Source organism: Crinia signifera, chromosome 1 (genome assembly GCF_055691185.1).
Source record: "Crinia signifera chromosome 1, ASM5569118v1, whole genome shotgun sequence".
NCBI lineage: Eukaryota > Metazoa > Chordata > Amphibia > Anura > Myobatrachidae > Crinia > Crinia signifera.
Window position 1 is genome coordinate 400,239,852 of NC_139217.1, and position 12,588 is coordinate 400,252,439.

General features: G+C 48.9%; 1 long non-coding RNA gene and 2 other non-coding genes across 3 annotated transcripts; all 3 read right to left on the reverse strand.

Moving 5' to 3' along the window:
• Window positions 1-1,694: 1,694 nt before the first annotated feature.
• On the reverse strand, window positions 1,695-6,727 carry LOC146015526 (uncharacterized). The gene is made up of 4 exons (XR_014448449.1): window positions 6,438-6,727; window positions 6,118-6,218; window positions 2,965-3,037; window positions 1,695-1,838 (listed from the first exon to the last, which is right to left on the reverse strand). It is a non-coding gene; the product is annotated as an uncharacterized LOC146015526 (long non-coding RNA).
• On the reverse strand, window positions 2,011-2,140 carry LOC146045622 (small nucleolar RNA SNORA13). Its single transcript, XR_014465532.1, has one exon. It is a non-coding gene; the product is annotated as a small nucleolar RNA SNORA13 (small nucleolar RNA).
• On the reverse strand, window positions 5,892-6,017 carry LOC146045629 (small nucleolar RNA SNORA13). The gene has a single exon (XR_014465533.1). It is a non-coding gene; the product is annotated as a small nucleolar RNA SNORA13 (small nucleolar RNA).
• Window positions 6,728-12,588: the final 5,861 nt, after the last annotated feature.

The following is a 12,588-nucleotide window of genomic DNA, read 5'->3' on the forward strand; positions in this document are numbered from 1 at the left end:
ACACCAACAAGATATATCAACATGTTGCCGACTGAAGCAGGGGAGCGTCAACTCCCCCTCCAGCGATTTTCCCTCCTGGAGACAGCGCATCAGTTAATACTGATGCGCCCTGTCCTTCCCCCCCGGCGGGCTGACTGGGCATGCGCGGGATCTCGCTACATTTGCGAGAACCCCAGCGCAGCTCAGAGCCAGCAGTAGGGACAGCACTGTCCCTGCTGTAGGCATCGCTGCCTGCAGCTGTCAGCGATGCTGACCATTCATAAATGGCGCGCAATACAAAATATGAATCCTGCCCCACATCGCCGCACGATAGACAGCGGCAGGTGTCTGATTAGGGGAAGCGCTATCCCCTGCCATAAGGCACAGGGTTAGCGCATATTCCCCTGATCATCAGTTCATAAATCTACCCCTCTGAGGAGACCTGGAAAACATTAACTGTTGGTAGCTCTTGAGGACTGGAGTTGGCTACCTGAGACTTAGAGATACCATGGCAGCCAAGACCTTGGGATTGCATCCCTCTCCTAGTTAGGTTGGCTTTTTTTCCCCCTGATTTATCTGCATTGCAAATGAAGCAGATTTTTCCCATGCAGTATTTTTTGTGAACCAGCAGACTCACAGTAAATAGTCAAACTCAGTGCATTAGGTTTGTGAATTAGCAAAACAAGCACTGAAACATTACTTACAAAGATATTTAAACTGCTGTGGAAGCTTAAGTTTACACAATAGCTGACCTATAAATACTACAGATGCCGATCCTAGGGGAGTTTATTTCAAGCCTGGGAAACTGAATTGAAAAAACCCATGTCCACCTTCCCCATGTTGACATAATGCATGTCGGCCTTATGGTTGTCAACCTTTTTGGTATCGACCCGTTGTCCCACACCAACACCACAATGGTCATCTTATTGAGAAAGCATAAGTAAAAGGAATGCACATGACAAAGGTTACAACACAATATCTATATTGGTCACCACATCTGTAGCATTATACCCCACTGCCAGTCCTGGCCACAAATCCCTGGCAAATAATCATATAAATACTGCCCTAGTGTTCCCGCTAGGCTGTTTTAGCGGGGCCCTGTCCGATTTTTAAAGGGCAAAATGCGCCCTGCCCCTCTTGCAGCACCCGCTAAAACAGCCTCGTGGGGAAGCCCAGCGTCGCTGTAGACTGCGATGCCTGGCGCTTCCCGGCATCATAGTGACTTGAGGGACCAGGCCTGTCCCCTTTCATGACTGCGGCGGCCCAGGCACGCCCCTCCTGACGTCGGCGGCCCGGGCACGCCCCCAGCTGTGACGTTGGCGGGGCTGGACCGCCCTGCCCGATGCAAAACCTAGAGTGAACACTACTGCCCCCTCATTCCACCACTATAAAAACCTTTCCTTGTGTGTTAATGAATGATAACAGAGGGGCTATACAATTATTCTATTGGAGATAAAGGTTACATTTTATATATGAATGTTATTCATCAAGAACCAGTTATTTGAATTTATTGTTAAATCCCATATACTACAGTCAGCATTTATATAGTATTTTATGTAAAGTATCCTAAATATTATATGGTCGTTAGATGGCCCCGGATCTAAAGATTAGCCATGTATGAGAACCAGTGCTTATTCCCTACTCCCCCACACTGTAGCAGACTCCTGCAGTCACTGAAGTGTACGGTGTAAATACCAACAACTCCCAACACACAGTACCTTATATACAGCTTTATTTCCATATCATTACATAAACCAAGTAAAGACAACTTTTGAAACAGTAATGCCATTACAGCAGATGGCCATTCTTCTGTATGCTGGTCATGGTGCTAGGCTGCCGTAGCCGATGGCCGCACCTTCCTGTGGAAACAAACCAGTTAGGACTGAATGATGTACTACTTATGTAGGAGGCATTTCATCCTGCATGCAGATACCATTTGTAAGAGTGTCTATTACTATTAAACGGCACAGAGCGACCTTCACATTTCTAGCAATTTTATGTAGAGAATATTTTAAACCATTCATCGTCCAGTACTGTGCCCATGTAACTCCATGCCCGAGGCATTAAGCATCAGGGCAGTATGAGTGACAAGGAGTATAATGTATGCCTTGTTTGACACCACATTCATCACCGAAAAGAACAAATGGGTAACACAAAGGCAAAAGGTGATTACCATGGTACTGTGCAACAAAAGCAGGATTTCCAGGAACCATTTACCACTGTCCCACATACACCGATTACAGTTCCCCTCTGAGCACGAGTAAGCAGACAGTACATATATAGCAGCTGTCACAGGGGGTGATCAGCCCTGAGACTCATTCTGCTGTGTTCTGCACAAGGGAGGGGGGAGAGATACAAGGGTACATGGACAGTAAGAGGCCATGCAAGAGGTGACTGCTATACATGACCCCATGGTGATGCTTGATGCCTAAAAGGTTTATTTTATACCATTCAAATAGTTAACAGATAAAAAAGGAACCCCACAGAAGGTTTTGCATGTACCCCCAGAGATTGTATTAGTGTAGCCGTAGCCTTCTTGCAATGTATAGGCTGCTAGATGCACAGGCCGTATTGCCAGTGTCCTGGCCAGTGCTTGAATAAGTACAAGTGGATACAGGACTTAGTCCTAAGCCAACATGATTTAACCAGATAGCCCACCCTCTAGTGCAGGCCTAGCCAACCTGCAGCCCTCCAGCTGTTGTGAAACTACAAGTACCTTTGCCATAAGGGAATGTTAAACTGTGGCAAGGCATGCTGGAACTCCTAGTGTCACAAAAGCTGGAGAGCCACAAGTTGGCCAGGCCTGCTCTGGTACACGGGTGGGCAAATAAGTGGCACTCCTGCTGTTGAGCTACAAATCCCATAGAGGTCTGCCACAGTTTTATCATATCCAAATAGCAACACAGGAAATGCTGGATGTGTCTAGGTATGACTAGTACCGGCAGCAAGAGTTTGGGTAGGAAAAGAATAGAGTATTCCAATTACCTTCTTTACACCAAAAGCTGTGAATACTGGTACTATTGCAGAGTCCTTGGCTAATTAGTCCATGTGCTGTAACCTGTGAATAAAACAGCCATACATGAATACCACAAAACAAATACTTGATCATAAAATGAAAGATTAATGCAACAATACAGGCTGTAACACAGGGAATATCCAGCCTGAGGCTTAGACTCATTGTATTGCCGATGGACTGCCTGAAGGTGCCAACACTGTGCGATGTGCTCCATGCGTTTTGAACTAGATGCGATCTAGTTAAAGTACCGGCACACAATTTGTACGGCTCAGCACACCACGTATCCGTACCTTGAGTCACTAAAGGTGCACACACCTAAAGATTTAGCTTTCTCTGGTAATACATGGGAGCAAATTCCAAAAAAAAAAAAAAAAGTTCAGACAAAGTGGTTAAATCCACTTCATTTAACAATTTATAAGATAGTGGTCCTTTACCCAACCTTTGGGAGCAAATGGTCGATTGTCATTTGCTCCCATATATTGCCAGAGTATTGTACCCACCAGACCGACAAGTCTTTAGGTTTGTGCCCAGCTTAAATTCTTCCTATCCTGTGTGTCAAATGCTTGTAAAGTCCTAAATAATGTTCATTCTAGCACCCGCCATCCTTAAAAACCCATGCAGTTCCTGTTCCCTGCCTGGGGTGTCGCTGTCTGCTGTGGTGTTTCTAGCACGTCTTGTTTGCATATCAGTGCTGATACAGACCACAATGTGCTAGAAACACTACTGCAGACAGCGACACCACAGGCAGGGAAAAGGAACTGCATGGGTTTTCAAAGGTGGCGGGTGCTAGAATAAACACTATCCTGAGTAACAGATACTGTACCTCTTTCACATCTCCAAACTTAAGGCCCGTACACACACTACGATATCTTCTTATGATGAACGACCCCATTATAAATCACCTCCTGAACCCAGAACGACTTTGTTCAGGGTTGTTTAGGAGGTGAATATTTTAACATCATGTAGTGTTTATGCTGTGAATGATGGACGACTACCAACGACGCGCGTACCCGTGGGTCGTTAAAGACCATAGCCATCGTCCATGCATGCAGGTCAATTTGGATATGGTCGTTAACATTGTTTGTTTTTTGCAATAGAAAAGGACCTGCATCGTTTGTCAGCCGTCGTGCACCAGTGATCACCTGCAATGCTGAGGTCGTTCATTTTCACTTCAAGGGTGAAAATGAAAGATGGTAGTTAACGATGGGTCGTTACTGACACATCGTTGTGTGTATGGGCCTTTAGTGTCGAAGTAAAGTGTGAAAGCACAAAACCTAATAACCATAGTTACCAACCTGGCAAGCTGACCAGGGTTTTACAGAAGTGCTAATGCCTGCGTCTATCACTGTATACAACTAAATATATGAATACTATTCAAACTGGTACAGCCCAATGAGCAGTGGCGTAACTCCCGGAGGCAATGGAGACATTGGCCGCCGGGCGTTAGCCACTAGGGGGAGCACTGAGGAGCCGGTACCAGGAGCCTGTGACTTCTGCAGTGAGCAGCAATGTACCTGCTGCTGCAGTTGTCACAGGAAAGAAGGAGCCAGCACCACAACTATGGGGGCATGATCCGACGCAGGAGCCAGATCAAAGCGAGTGCCGATATCATTGCTGTAGCAGCCGGATCATGGGGATGAAACTGAAAGTACAACAGTTCCTAAACTACAGTTCCTAGCAGGCCTTGCTGCAGGAAGCTCAGGGCTGCTGGGACTGAGAGCTATAATTTACTTTTAGTTTCTTCACTCACTGACTGCAGCCAGACGAAGAGAGGGCTGATCATCTCAGCTCCTCACACCCTTCATCAGCCTCCCAAGAGTTTTTATGAATCACCCTAGCAGGCTTCGAGGAGCAGTCAGAAAAGGGGGCGGGGCTAAACGGCAGGCCCTCCAGCATCATGGTGAGTGTGACAGAAATGTGCACTATATATTTATCTTTTACTATTATACTATATGTGTGCATGGGTGTGATTGTATATGTATGCATTGACTATGTATATTTGTGAGTACATGTATGCATAGGTGTATGTATGCGTGTGTGTAAGATTTTATGTATATTGTACACAGTTGCAGACAGGCTGACGTGGACTGGGGGACAGTATGTGGTGAGGGGGGTTGACAGAAATCCTAGTTACAGCTACTGCATACTGTACCTCCCAACTGTCCTAATTTTAGCAGTGAATAGATGCTGTCAGCATGCGCACAGCATCTATTCCCCGAGACAGAGGGGCTGGGGTAATGACAAGCAGCTCAGAGTGCTGGCCTTGCCCCCTCAGTGGTGAAAACAGGGGTCGTGCATACCTCCCAACTGTCCCGCTAAACGCAGGAACGTTCCATTTTTTGGGGACGTTCCCGCATCCCTCCTACGGCCGGCAGTGTCCTGCTGCAGGAGGGGGCAGTTAGGAGTCACCCCCCCCAATCTGACAGAATAGACGATGTGCGCATGTACACAGCATCTATTCAGCGGTGCAGTGTCCACAAATGGGGGGTGACCCTCCTAATTTGCGTATGCAGCATCCTCATTTGCATACACGACACCCCCTTTTCAGACACTGTGTCCCTATTCCTTTTAAAAAGTTGGAAGGTATGGTCGTGGCCTCACTGAAGAGAGGCACTAGACCAAGCCCCCAAATTTCAGGTGCACGCCAATGGTGCGTGCATGGGTCCCACGGGCACGCTACTAATGTTGGGAGGTATGGTAGAGTATGGGGGGGGGGGTAACTGCTGATGTTATCCGTGGTATCTGGGGGTTGCAGATGCTGTCTGTAGATCTGGGGGTCCTTTATGCTATGTATGTGTAGTTGGGGGGGGGGGCACTACCATCTTTTGTCGCCTCCGGGCACCTGGTATGAACTTACGCCACTGCCAATGAGAGTACTCGTTCCAGCACACAAAGCCGGTGTTCCAGCACAGCCATACACCAAAGGACAGCACAAGGTGTAGCAGGCTATGGAGGGTTTTATATTTGCCCTTTCAGACACCACATTTGCCACTAATACAGCAAAATGGCAACACAAAAGGCAAGATACGCTTCCTGGTGTAAAACCAAGACTGGAATAGGTTAGACATGGTTACACAATTACATAAGGTGTGTGCACTACATAACCCATATTGATTACCGACCTGTTTGGTTAGCAGGCTCAGGTATATATAGAAGTATAAGCTTTGGTCTCAGGGCACTTGCTCACAGGGTTCCAGTGCAGGTGCGGTGCATGACCGATAATCTAAAGGGAAATAAATAAAGAATAAGAACAAATTTCTCAAATGCACACTTTGAAGAAATTGTCAGATTGAAGGTGGGGTGGGATATGCTGCTGGCATCTGACAGCCATCAGGGAGGTGATAAACTGGACCATGGGAGACATTCTGCAATAACAGAGTATGCCCAACACACATACTATTTGTGCTTTTGCTTTCGATTGAAGGAAAACAGCGATAATTACCATTTGTGCAACAGGCCTGCTTCCTGCGCATCCCATTGCTAACCGCGGCACGGCAGCATGGAGCCCTACATGGGCCGGGATCCACTCACATGGCCTCGTCCCGTATGGCTGCAACAGCTGCATTCTCCTTGCTGCCGATCATGTAACGTCGGGATCAGGTATCCCACACACAGACTCAACCATTACACGGGACGGCTGGCACATGCCCATCTTAGCGCCTGAACACGTGATTACCCCGTCCCCACAGCGCGAGCACACAGCAGCCACCCGGCACAAAGAGGAAGCAAAGCGCGCTGCGCTCCAACTACACGTCCCGGGCTGTACCATGTGCGCTGGGGGAGCCCGGGGTGTACCATGTGCGTGGGGGGAACCCAGGGTGTACCATGTTGCATGTGCGCGGGGGGGGGGGGCCCGGGGTGTACTATGTGTGCTGGGGAAATATATAGCAGAAGATTCACATGTGTTGAAGCAGGCTTGTGTCGTGTGTATATAGATGTGTGGGATCTGTACAATGGTACATAGAATACAGGGGCACTAAGTGAACACCTGACCGGACTATCATACTGTGTTCTGTGTTACTTATGGCCGATCCAGGGGGAGGGCGGTTTGTTCATGGTAAGTAAGATGAAAATAAATATTAGCAGTGTTAGTAAAACTGGCATGCGGCGACAGGTGCTGTGAACATAGATCAGGGTACTTGAAATACAGGCATGTATGATTATTGTAAAGCGCAGATACATAAGAAACTGTAAATAAAATAAATAAATAATCTGCTGGGCAGGGTCAGTATGTGAGCATATGCAGGACCTGACCGCTAGGGGGCAAAAAGGTCCTTTCGGCAAAAGGGAACTAGCTTACATTGCATTAATGGGTAAAAGGTCCTTTTGGCTAAGGGTTACTAGCTTGCTTTGCATCAACTGGCTAGTTCCTCTTCACCAAAAGGACCAGGTCCTTACGGCGAAAGGGAACTAGTCCCTACCATAAGATTACAGACTCCTTGTATGGTCCAGACCATTCCCTTTTTTATTACACCCCTGAACCATGCAGGGAGGCGATATTCTCCCCCTTCCCCTCACCCTTGTGACAGGTGTCACAGCAGCCCCACTGGACGGGACACCCCCCCAAACTGGACACTACAAGCTTCAGAATAGAGTTAGACAGTTCCAGTTTTCACTTAGTCCCCCTTTATTCTGTACTATTGTACAGACCCTACACTGAAGCAACACACATCTATCTACGCGCAAACCTGTGGAGTTTCGTGGAGCTGTCTTGTTCTGGTTTTTACCCATTCCCATACCTCCCAACATGACCCTTTCCAGGAGGGACACAATGTTCTGTTTCTGGACTTCCCTCTTAATATATGTTTGCCAGCACCTGTGTTGAACAGGTTAATGGATCAGAAAGGTTTTTCAACACAGGTGACTGCCATCATACATTCAGAGAGGAAAGTCCAGGAACGGAGTATTCTGTCCCTCCTGAAGAGGGTCATGTTGGGAGGTATGCATTCCCAAATAAAGGTTATATAATAGCATAACTGGTGAAAAGACGATATGGGCAGAATGAGTCCAAACTTTTGCATACCCTCCAACATCTGAAGGGCAGAAATTGATACTAATCATACTTGCCATTTTTTATTCCTCCTCTTCAGGCTTGATACTACTACCTCACCACTATGTCAGGGAAGAGGCTGATGCCAGCATTGCCCCCTCGCTGCAGACCCGCAAAATCTGGTATTTGGTGCAGCAGGGAAGTGGGGTGAGGGGGCTGCGCGAATGATAAGGGAGACTTTCTCACCTTCTCAGGGGGCTGGTAGGAGGACCCAATTTTTGGGAGCCTCCCAGCCATTCCGAGAGGGAAGGCATGTATGGTACAAATTCGGAAAGAGGGCATGGCCTCCCCCTTTCCTATACTTTCAATGGACAGTTGGTGACCCAGATAACCAATACCAAGCCCTTTTTGGTTGGTACAGGCCATAAAAACAGGTACTGTACTGGCCAAAATGGTACAGTTGGAGGGTATGCTTTTGTGTGTGTAATTAGGGTGGTGTGGTCTCATGGGGAGAGCCCAGTTATATTGCCCCAACACTAATCTCACCGTTTTACTGCCCCTTACATATTGTGCCCACTATTGCAAGGTCCCTTACGCATTCATTACCTGATATGCCCTCATTGCAGTATTTGCCCGAAGCTGGCAGTGGTGTTTGCACCGCCGCGCCTGGCACCGCACTACTGTATTGTGAAGCAACACAAAACAAACTACTGCTCCCAGCAACCTTTGCTGCTGGTCATTTATTTTGTGTGTACAGTACTGTGAAGAAACTCAAAATAAACTGCAGCTCCCACAAGGCACAGCCGTCCCAACGCCCCTGTCTGCTATGTGATTATCCCAGCAGATGCTGCACATGGGGACCTATTAGGATAGGCAGGTTGTATGCATGATGTTGGCGCAGGTTTAAGCAGCACCCTACTCAGCAGTGTACTCAGCAGTGTACTCAGCAGTGTACGCAGAAACCAGCCCTGTAGAAAACGGTAAAATGATGTATTAAACTGCAACAAACCCCACGACTCAGCCTGCGCCTAGCATCTCCCTTGTTCCAATGTGTAGTCTTGTTGCATCCAGCATGCCCCCTAAACCCAGTTGCTGAAGTAAACATTAACAAAAGGTGGCATAAGAAAAGAATCAGGACAAACTGGACATAAAATACCATATAGGGGTCGATTAAGACCTGATCACACAGCCGCAAATACCCAGCATCCAACATTCAGTTTAGAAGCCACCCTGCTAGAGTGAAATCCTGCCTTGCGAATGAATGTGATTGCTGTGTGAATGTATGTGTACGGCTACAAATCCATTCGCAGCCATGCAAAATGTCCAAAACTCATTGTAGCAGACTCACTCTCCACTGATTTTTACACTGTGTACAAGTCATAGGGTGGGATGTACTAAGGGAAAAATGTACTAATACCTGGCTGCCGCGTCTTCGTAGGGCAGGGTATTGCCATCTTTGGGTGGCGATACCCTATAGAAACCTATGGGCTTCTATCACCCCCTCCCTCTATCAAACTCCTCCTCCCCCTAGCAGTATGTCCGGAGGAGACGTCGGGGACAGCTGATGAGCTGGGGACCCCCCGCACACCACATCACAGGTATCATGGGGGGCCTCTGCCCCCGCTTTGCGATGCTAGGCGCATATGTTAATACATTGACCCGGACATCACATTGACCCGATTTCCTGGCCCAGTCTGTTGGGAACGGGTGAAATTGGCACAAATCGAGTTAGTGTATGGGGAAAAGTAGTGTATGGTATTGCAGCGACAGAGTACTCTCACAGTTTTCTTGCTGCTTCCGGTGGGGGCCGAGGATGTGACCATCCCCGGCCCCCACCGGAAGCAGCAAGAAAACTGAGATCCCCGGCCCCTGGAGAAGGGGTGCTTCAGCGCGTGGACAGGAGGAAGGAGGAGGAGATGGAGAACAAAGGAGCGCTGAGTGTCTCTGGAGAGGACGCAGCAACGTCCGGCCTGGGACAGGCTATAACACTAACCACACCCCCCTGCAGCCTATAACATTAACCATACACCCCCCCCGCAGACTATAACACTAGCCACACACATCCTGCAGCCTATACCACTAACCACATCCCCCCTGCAGCCTATTCCACTAACCATACACCCCCCGCAGCCTATAACACTAACCACCATACACACACCCCCGCAGCATATAACACTAACCACACACACATCCTGCAGCCTATAACACTAACCACACACCCCCTGCAGCCTATTACACTAACCACACACCTCTGCAGCCTATACCACTAACCATACACACCCCCCCCCCCGGCAGCCTATAACACTAACCACCATACAAACACACCCGCAACCTATAACACTAACCACACACACATCCTGCAACCTATAACACTAACCACACACACATCCTGCAGCCTATAACACTAACCACACACCCCCTGCAGCCTATTACACTAACCACACCCCCCTGCAGCCTATACCACTAACCATACACCCCCCCCCCGCAGCCTATAACACTAACCACCATACACACACACCCGCAGCCTATAACACTAACCACACACACATCCTGCAGCCTATAACACTAACCACACACACATCCTGCAGCCTATAACACTAACCACATCCCCCTGCAGCCTATACCACTAACCACACACCCCCTGCAGCCTATACCACTAACCATACCCCCCTGCAGCCTATACCACTAACCATACCCCCCTGCAGCCTATACCACTAACCACACCCCCTGCAGCCTATACCACTAACCATACCCCCCCTGCAGCCTATACCACTAACCATACACCCCCGCAGCCCAGTGCTCGAAGTGGGCCGGTATACCCCGGTATGGCATACCGGCACTTTTCTTCGAGCACTGTTTTTTTTTTAGTGAAGACTCAGAGCAGAGCCAATCAGGAGTATCCCACTGCCGCCCTATCAGAAGGCTAGGGTTACCACCCGGACTCTGGCCCTGGCAGCTGCAGCGCTGTCCGGGTGATGGGAGAGAGGACAGTCTGTGGCTCCGGAGGGTTAGTGCGGGCGGCAGGAGAGCCATGTACGGTCGGTGCTGGCTCTGTGACATCACCCCGGGGTCCGGCAGACAGGGGGTCCCTGCAGGATATGGGAAGTCACCGGCGGGGTTCCTCCAGCGCATGGGAAGTAACCAGCGGCATCCTGTAGGTTAATTCCCATGCGCTGGAGGGACCCCGCCGGCGACTTCCCATACCCCTCCTCCTTCCCATACCCTGGAGTCGCCGGCGGGGTTCCTCCAGGAGGACTCGCAGACGCTAATTGGAGCCGCTCCACAGAGAAGACCTTGGTGGGGTATGGGAAGTCGCTGGCGGAGTCCCTCCAGGAGGACTCGTAGACGCTGCCGGTAATTGGAGCCGCTCCACAGAGGAGACCTTGGAGGGATATGGGAAGTCGCCGGCGGGGTCCCTCCAGGAGGACTCGCAGACACTGCCGCTAATTGGAGCCGCTGCCACCACAAGCAAGGGACCAAGGAGGAACCATTGCCACTGTGTGGAACTGCTGCTGCTTCCCTGTGCAACGGAAGATGATGGTGAGTAACCCACTATCTGTCTGCCTGTAATCCCTCCCTCCTGTCTATCTATGCTGCCCTTTACCCTCAGACCGCAAATCTGTGCTGCCCCCATCCCCTGGTTGTCCATCTATGCTTCCCCTCACCCTCTGTTTGTCCATCTAAAATGCCCCCACCCATGGACAGTTCATCTATCATTTGTCAGTCGATCTATGCAACCAGAACCCCCCTGATCTGTCCATTTATGCTGCCCTCCCCAGTCCATCCATCTATGCTACCCCAGAACCCCCCTTGGGCCATCTATGCTGCCTCATCTGTCCATCTATGCTACCACTAGCCCATCCATCTATGCTGTGTCCCCCTGTGTCTGTCTGTCCATCTATGTTAAGCATATGTATAACGGCCATCACGGTGTGTGGCATATGTATAACGGCCATCACGGTGTGGGGCATATGTATAACGGCCATCACAGTGTGTGACATATGTATAATGGAAATCACGGTGTGGCATATGTATAATGGACATCACGGTGTGCGGCATATGTATGATGGAGCAACACAGTGTGTGACATATGTATAATGGAGCATCACAATGTGTGACAAATGTATAATAAGCATCACGGTGTGCGGCATATGTATAATGGCATCAGAGTGTGTGGCATATGTATAATGGGACATCACAGTGAGTAGCATATGTATAATGGGACATCACAGTGTGTGGCATATGTATAATGGGACATCATAGTGTGTGGCATATGTATAATGGGCATCAAAGTGTGTTGGGTATGTATAATGGTCATCACGGTGTGTGGCAAATGTATAATAAGCATCACGGTGTGTGGCATATGTATAATGAGCATATGCCACACACCATGATGCTCATTATACATATGCCACATACCATGATGCCCAATATACAGTACATATGTGGCTGTCTCTGTGTCCCTGCTGTCAATCTCTCTGTGTTCCCACTGTCTCTCTGCTGTCACTCTCCTTGTGCCTTTGTCCTGGCTGTCCTTGAATTTTGGCTCATTCCGTGTGGAACAATGTGTAAGGGCACTAGTACTAGAGAGTATAAGGAGTCC